Here is a 6,377-nt window from a genome sequence, read left to right as displayed (position 1 = left end):
CGGGTCCGACGTATACTAACGGACCGAGGCTGATTTAAAGACTACCACCTAGCAAGTGTGGTGTCTGGCGGTGACACCATAATTATTGTAGTACGAAGGATTGGGAAAATAGTTTGTTGCATTGACATTTATTGCCCTTTACAGCTGACCATTATCCAGAAGAGTGATAGCATGAACATTCCTCTTTCTCATATCTGACGTACATCAGTCACTTTCCACGAACCGGAAATCCATTCTCAGAAAAAATAACACTCTACGAACCAGAATGATACCATGGCACAAAAAAAACTTCTCCTTTTTTCCAGAGCTAATATCGCTTCCACATAAATGTATCTATTCAAGTTTGTACCGTATCCAGGTATTACAACCGTATTAACTACTTTGTAGCTTTTACCCTATAACTCTAATGTTCCTTTGGTCCAAAATGACATTCACGTCTCTTCTGTAAACAGTGACCTTTCGCACTCTCCGAACTCAATTTATTCAGTGCATGTTTTATAGCACCATCATCGACTCCACATCATTTGCCTCACTACATTATCCGTCACGCATACTCTCCTAAGTTCAGGAAGAAGCTCCTTACAACAGAATAATTCCTTCACGGAACTGTTCTTCGTCTGACTAAATCACAGACCGCCTTAAACCAAGCAGTGCAAGATGAACATCTTTTTAAAGAAAGTCGTATACATTACGTTCAAGCAGTCACTGCTAGCCAGTTAAAAATATACGATGGTGAGTCAAATGAAAACCTTAAATATTTTTTAAAAATATTTTTTTTGCGCAGAAGTGGTACAAAGCTCTATCACTTTTTAACATAATCCCCCCCACGCTCAATGCAAGTCCTCCAGCGCTTACAAAGTGCATAAATTCGTATGCAGCGCATAGCGTACCTCTTCATCAGAAAGAAACTTCTTTCCTCCCATTGCGTCTCTGAGTGGTCCAGACATATGGAAATCACCTGGGGCAAGGTCTGGTGAGTATGGTGGATGAGGAAGACACTCAAAATGCAGTCCTGTGATTGTTGCAACTGTTGTACGGGCAGTGTGGGGCCTTGAATTGTCATGTTGCAAAAGGACACCTGCTGACAGCAATCCACGTCGCTTTGAATTGATTGCAGGCAGCAGATGATTTTTTTGGAGATCTGTATATGATTCACTGGTGACAGTGGTCCATCTAGGCATGTAATGCTCCAAAACAACGCCTTTTTCGTCCCAAAAGAGAGTCAGCATGGCCTTCCCTGCTGATGGTTCTGTTCGAAACTTCTTTTGGTTTTGGTTATGAGGAATAGCGCCATTCCTTGCTCGCTCTCTTCGTTTGCGGTTGGTGGAAGTGAACCGAGGTTTCGTCCCCAGTAACGATTCTTGCAAGGAAGACATCACCTTCTCGTTCAAAGCGCCGAAGAAGTTCTTCACAAGCATCAACACGTCGTTCTCTCAATTCAGGAGTCAGCTGCCGTGGCACCCGTCTTGCAGACACTTTGTAAAACTGGAGCATATCATGCACAATGTGGTGTGCTGACCCATGAATAATCTGTAAACATAGTGTAATGTCATTCAGTGTCACTCGGCGGTTTTCCTTCACTATGGCTTCAACTGCTGCAGTGTTCTGTGGAGTCGCAACTCGTTGTGCCTGACCTAGACGAGGAGCGTCTTCCACTGAAGTCACACAGTTTGCGAACTTCCTACTCCATTCGTAGACTTGCTGCTGTGACAAACATGCATCACCGTACTCAACCTTCATTCGTCGATTAATTTCAATAGGTTTCACACTATCACTCCGCAAAAACCGAATAACAGAACGCTGTTCTTCCCTGGTGCAAGTCACAGGAAGGGCGGCCATCTTTATACTGATACTGCGACGCTATGTGTGCATCTGCACTGTGCTGCCATCTACAGGCCATTCTGCACGCTTTTTGTAGCACGCTTACCAAATTCCAGGATAACGGCGCCAAATTTCGGTTTGTTGTTACGAATTTAAGGTTTTCATTTGACTCACCCTCCTACAAACGTGTTGATTAAGTTATAGGTATGAAGTTCGAATGAAAATTGGAGAGACTGTTGTTTTTAGGTTAATAATACAAGTGTTTCAAAACGTAAGTCTTCTAGGTGAACCTCCTTTATCAAACGTTTTTCCAGTTAGCAGGATCCAAATAGGAATTTACGAGTGCCATTAATCTTCGTTTACTAACTTCTTAAGTCACAAACATAACATCGTGGTGGAATGGGTGGAATTAAGACAGTTACAGCTGTGGGAATTTCAAGTTGTAATGTGTACTGGCTATTATTTACCGTAATAAAGGACATCAGCTTTAGTGTTTGCGGATTTTCTAGATATGTGGTGACCTGTCTGTAATGAAAGTTCTCCTGTTTCACAAATGTTAATTATGACCGAGGACCTTAAATAAATAAAGCGTCGGAATACGTCTACTGGCTGGGTTGATGATTCCTGATACATAGTTTGACCCTCAGGCGCAGGAGAGCAAACTTAAGTATAAATGAAATGAGGGAATAATTTAAAATGTATTATTTACTTTAGCATATACAACTTGAGATCATATTAAACACCACAAAGTAGGAAACATCAATTATTTTACGTCTTGTAACGGGACTATTCATTAATATCCCAATCATGTTAGTGTGTCATGAAAAAGGCCAAATTAAATACCGAAGTAATGCTTCATTTCTATGTTACTTGCTATTCATTCAGCGGAGAGTGAGGAACGAATGTAAAAGTACATCGCAGTATATCCATTGGTATGTAGCACATAAACAATGTCTTGATGATTGAGATCACTACCTGTGCTGTATCCCTGCTGTAGAGGCTATATTATCAACGTTGTCTGAAAGGAACTTTTTCCCGTGAATCAAAGCTTAAGAAAGATCAGAAAAATACATTTGTCATTAATGAAACAGAAGACTGAGGGACTGCTACGATTTCTGGTGTTGCTGCCACAGAGTAACTGATGGTCGGTAAAACGGAGAAAGTAGATTAGAAACGAGTTCGATCCATCTTACGAAGTTATCCAATAAGGCGCGTAGGCGGGGACGATCTGTTGGATAGCTTCCATAATTTCCATGAGGCGTAAGTGACGTGTGTGATGTACGATACTCCGGGCCGTGCCATTTAGTGAAAATTATGTTCCTAACCTGACATAACAATCAGACTGATGGCCATCCTTCCGTCTAGCCAGGATGATTTAGTGCGTTAACGCGTTTAGTGATATGCGTAATTGTCAACAGACATCCTCAGTTTGCAATGGCGTACGTCTCCTGGTGCATCTTGCTAACTACACGACTACGTAAAAATGGTTCAAATGGCTCTGAGCACTATGCGACTTAACTTCTGAGGTCATCAGTCGCCTAGAACTTAGAACTAATTAAACCTAACTAACCTAAGGACATCACACACATCCATGCCCGAGGCAGGATTCGAACCTGCGACCGTAGCGGTCACGCGGTTCCAGACTGAAGCGCCTTTAACCGCACGGCGACTACGTAAAACTCCTTATGAAAAATACTATGGAAAGATAATTTAGTTGAATTTACGTTGTTTCCATATTCATTACATAATCTTGAGACAGTGATAATTCTAGGTATGAGAGTGCTTTTTGCGATTATCGACAGAATAAATCTATTTTAGTAAGTGGAGGTTAAGGTTAATTCTTCCTGAGATCGTCACATTATTAAGAAGGGTGATCATGCAAGATTTTTCATCGACATAGTCCTCTGCTACAAGGTCAGTATGCATCATGTATAAGTGACTACTTTAACATTTGTTAGAGATCTCATACTCCACTCTTCCTCACAGAAAAAAAGGGAAGCACGAATTCGCTACCTGCTCCATCACCCAGACATACGTAACAATTCAGCACCAGTTTTTAGAAAGGTAGTCCATGTCACTGATATTGACGACCTAACGCTTGCACTGAAATTTGAAAACTGTTTCATCATTCGCCGTTATTCTTTTTAAAAACGAAAATGTGATGTGGTTCTGCAGTCTATTTTAACAGCAACTACCGATCTTTTTCTCTCGTTTTCAGCGAAAGTTGAAATCTACTAAACATGCGAACATAGAAATCTGAACATTACTTTCTTCACAGTAAAATAGTGTGAATAAGTCTCTCAGAAACTATTGACACTCCCTTAAGTATTTAGTACTCAGAAGGTACCTAGCTTGAAAATACTACAGTTACTGAATGTGCACTACGACTGACACAGATGGGAAACTGAAGATATTTTTTCCTTCAAGGGTATCGATGTGAACTAATTCTTGGGCGTAGTACAATTTTTATTCGAGGGCAACAGAATTACATTAATTCTTCTAATCTTTCTCCAGTTTTCATTGTAGTGTCTTACAGTTTCTATTACACTATGCAGCAAATAAGTGTTCAAAGATTGGACGCCAGTGCCTCCATGTAACATTAAGCATCTCCACATCATAACACCGACGCCACGAAAACGATCATATTCGATAATGTTCGTGGATGCATTTCGCGTCCCTTTTCTCGCCGCATGAAGTATGTAAAGCAGTCTGGAAGACTGTCGAACGTGATCGTTTTAGTAGCCCAGGTGTTATGATGTGGGGAGGCATTAGTTGCATGGGCGTACCGAACATGGTTCACTCACTTGTCACCCATGTTTTGACACTGTACTCCTTACCCATGTGAATATTGCCAACGGCGCTTTCTTCTCTGACTTCATTTCTAAGGAAGCAAGGCTCGACTGCATCGGACAACGGAGGTGGAGGAGATTTTGGGAGGACATTTGGCGAATGGACTTAAATCCCATCGATCACTTGTGAAATGCGTTGGGGGACGTTTTTCAGCACATTCTCGTGCACAAGCGTTCGTCTAGCAGTTGTCAACAGCGGTGATGGAGGAATGTAATTCACTACCACAAGTACTCCTTGACAACATTGTAGCCATTACCGGAGCACGTTGCAGAACAAGGACGAAGCCCCGTGGTTATCACATACCCTATTAAGAACCATGTCATACCTTCTGTAATGTGAGCCCACCGTCATGAAAGACTGACCACTGCAGCCTAACTAATTTCGAAGCATTTCTCAGTTTAGAATTTTACCCATATACCGATGATTAATTCCTCGAAAGATGTTTTTGAACTTATACACAATATATTCGCTCCGTTAATGGATTAGTGTTCAAACTTTCATGTATGTCTGAAGGACGTTTTCACGTAATTATACAGATACCGTCAATACAGACGCTGCGGTAACTAAGTGTGCTACTTTCTTCACCGAAATGAAACACTTAACAACTTTTTACGATTTTATTTTTACGAATACCATTCTCCATTTTGGAAGAAACAATTATTTTCTCTTTAAATTATGGTAGTAAGTAATCTGAAGATATACGAGCGCTATAACGCTTATAAATAGCACAATGTGTACTACGCGCAAATACGTCTACGCACTGGTCTATTAACTTATCCCCTATTCCACGATCCTCAAGATATTATACAACACTAATAAGACGAGACTTAAAACGTGTCACTACAGGCGACCCAGTCTATCAGTAGCAATATACAGGGTGTTTCTATAAGAGCACGCAAAAATTTAAAAGGACTTAGAGGATGCTCAGTGAACAGTTTCAGTTAGGGAACCTGGTGTTGGGGTCGCCAGCTTACGGAGGTAACAAGAATAAAACCACACTTATGTTTATTTTTTTATTTACATTAGTGAACTGCAAATACCATCATTGACACAATGAACGAATCATTTGTACTGTATCTTGCAAAGTGTGCTGATACCGAAGGCCATCAACTTCAATGCAAGCCTCATACCTACGAACAAGATTCTGACGCACCCTCTCAAATATCACTGGTGTGCCTCGGATCACATAACAGGTAGCTACAATTCTGGCACCTAATTCCATACCCGTATCAACTGGAGTCTCATACACAAGTGACTTTAGATATCCCCATAGGAAATAATCAAGGGGATTCAGGTCAGGTGACCTCGCAGGCCAAAGAATAGGAACTTCCCTTTCAGTCCAGTGTCAAAGAAATACTGTACCGGTACTGCTCCATCGTACTATACTCTATGTCTCTGAATAGCACTAACTAATAAATGGGTCTGTCGTTGATTCATAACACGTTCTGTCATAGGACAATGTAAATACGATACCACAGAGCTACCTTATAGACAAGTAAACCAAACAAAACAAGAATCATAATTTGCTGCTAATCAGGTTCGTCCTCCTTGTTTCCTTGCAGGAAATAAAAAATGTACATGTAAATAAAGAGCACAGTTAGTGTAAACTTGTACCCATGTTAGTTGTAAATAAGCTGGAAAACAGTAATACTAGACAAAGCGGTAGACAAATTTACTTCCGTATCTCCTTAAGCCGTCTTCTCCGA

The sequence above is a fragment of the Schistocerca americana genome, chromosome 6, assembly GCF_021461395.2.
Source record: "Schistocerca americana isolate TAMUIC-IGC-003095 chromosome 6, iqSchAmer2.1, whole genome shotgun sequence".
Taxonomy (NCBI): domain Eukaryota; kingdom Metazoa; phylum Arthropoda; class Insecta; order Orthoptera; family Acrididae; genus Schistocerca; species Schistocerca americana.
The sequence above is the reverse complement of the archived record's forward strand: the minus strand, read 5'-3'. Positions refer to the sequence as shown.